This window comes from Cherax quadricarinatus, chromosome 4, assembly GCF_038502225.1.
Source record: "Cherax quadricarinatus isolate ZL_2023a chromosome 4, ASM3850222v1, whole genome shotgun sequence".
In the NCBI taxonomy this organism is placed as follows: domain Eukaryota; kingdom Metazoa; phylum Arthropoda; class Malacostraca; order Decapoda; family Parastacidae; genus Cherax; species Cherax quadricarinatus.
This window is the reverse complement of record NC_091295.1, coordinates 50001615-50003489: the sequence shown is the minus strand read 5'-3', so window position 1 is coordinate 50003489 and position 1875 is coordinate 50001615. Positions and strand designations below refer to the sequence as shown.

General features: G+C 49.5%; 1 protein-coding gene across 2 annotated transcripts in view; it reads right to left on the bottom strand.

Moving 5' to 3' along the window:
- Window positions 1-418: 418 nt before the first annotated feature.
- Window positions 419-1875, bottom strand: part of LOC128705655 (uncharacterized) — a 13152-nt gene continuing 11695 nt past the window's right edge. For both annotated transcript variants that reach the window (XM_070096609.1, XM_070096601.1), the window contains one exon: window positions 419-1875. This exon is cut by the window's right edge and continues 6635 nt beyond it. The gene's annotated coding sequence lies outside the window, so the exon portion shown is untranslated.

Below are 1875 nucleotides of genomic sequence, written 5' to 3'. Positions count from 1 at the left end.
AGAAGAGACAGGAACCTGGGAGGTGGCAGAAGAGGAAGAAACTTGGGAGGGAACAGGGGAGGAAGGTACATTACGAGGAGGAGGGTGAACCTCTGCACTTGTAACTGAGCCAGTGAGAGGGGAAGAACTAGGGACAGAGACAGGGAGGGTAAAATGAGGAGGTGGAAGATGGGTAGGTGGTGTTACCGGACCTTTTTTTGACTTTTGAGAAGTAGAGGGACGATTGGGAGGTGGTGTCGTACGAGGTCTCGTCGATACTGAGGCTTGTGAGAGAGAACTCGAAGAAGCGAGATTAGACTGAGGCGTTGAAGTAGGGACATCTGAGCCGAGGACAGCAAAAGGATTAGATACAGGAGTGATTATGGGAGAGGTAACCACAGAGGTGGGTGTAGAAGATGGGATACTAGAAGTGGGGGGACGTTTTGAAACACGGGAATAAGAAACACGTGGGAGTCTCCCTTGGAGGCGGAGATGAGAAACTGCCATGGCATAAGGGAGACCTTCTGTCTCTTTGAGGTAACGGATTTCCCGCTCGTTTAAATAGACCTGACAACGGCGAGAGTACGAAGGGTGAGCCTCATGACAGTTAAGGCAAGAGGGAGATCGATTGCAAGACGTATTAGAATGGTCATCGGCACCACAGACTGGGCATTCGGCGATAGATCTGCAATATTTCGCTGGATGGCCAAATCGCCAGCAATTTCTACACTGTTGTGGTGTAGGGATCACCTTTCGAACTTGTAACTGATGTCCTGCTATATAAACTGAGGATGGGAGTTCTCGGCTGTCAAAAGTTAAACGAGCCACATTGCTAGGGTATCATCTCCGCCCACGGGCAGGAAGAACGTAAGTGTCTACCTTGAGGATTGGGAGATCTTGGAGTTCCAGCTGTTCTAGAATGTCGGTGCCACATGTCTGGAAATTTTGTTGAACTATGGTATGGGGCAGAATGACGGTACCACTACAAGAATTGAGGGAATGATGTTTTTCAAGAGTGACAGGAACAGTATCTATATGGGAAAGACGAGAGAGCTCATGAGCCTGGGTAGCATTCTGTACGGTAATGATGCGCATACCGCTCTTAAGAGCATGAAAAGAAATATCTTTACCAACATGGCATAGGAGTGCCTTGCCAATACTATGGTCAGAAAGATAGGCAGTAGAGGAAGTTGGTCGTAAAGTGAAGAATTTAGTCCACTGTTCAGTCTGAAACCGAGCGTGGAAAGGTAGTGAAGGACGTGTCGATCGTTTCTGAGAAGAACGAGAAGGTGGAGAAGTATCATCAGCAGGTAATTGTCGTTGACGTTTAGGCGTGGGACCAGAGTTGGTCCGACGTGGAACGGGTCGGCGATTTGAAAATTGCCGCACCATAGAGGGAGAGGCCGGAAGCATAGTCAGAGGAGAGCGAAGGTCCGATAAATCGAAGGAGTCAGTCGAGGCCTCAGTACCTGAAGCGGGTGAGGAAACAGCACCGGCAATAGGTACAGAGGCATGAGGAATGTCTGAAGAGTGGTCCAAAGACGAGGCGGGGTCAGAATGGGGTGCGGTATCAAGAAGGGGCCCGGGGGTACCAGGTTCATGGACTAGGGATGCCTTGGTTAGGTTACTTCTTTCTTTTTGTTTTTAAGAAAAAAAAAAGAAAAGAAAATAAAAAAAAGAAAAAAAAGGGGGGACCGGGGAGGGATAGGTCCTAGGAGGAATGAAAGGGCCAGAAATCTCCCTCCGCGCCCAAGAGGACCTCAGCACCGCAAGTAGCGCAGATGCAGCATGGAACCCGTGCCATACCCTACCCATCATGCTAGTAAACTAACAATCCGGGATAGCAACCTCACATCTGCCGAGCTACCTCGGTGGACAAAAGAGAGGGCGGCCGGA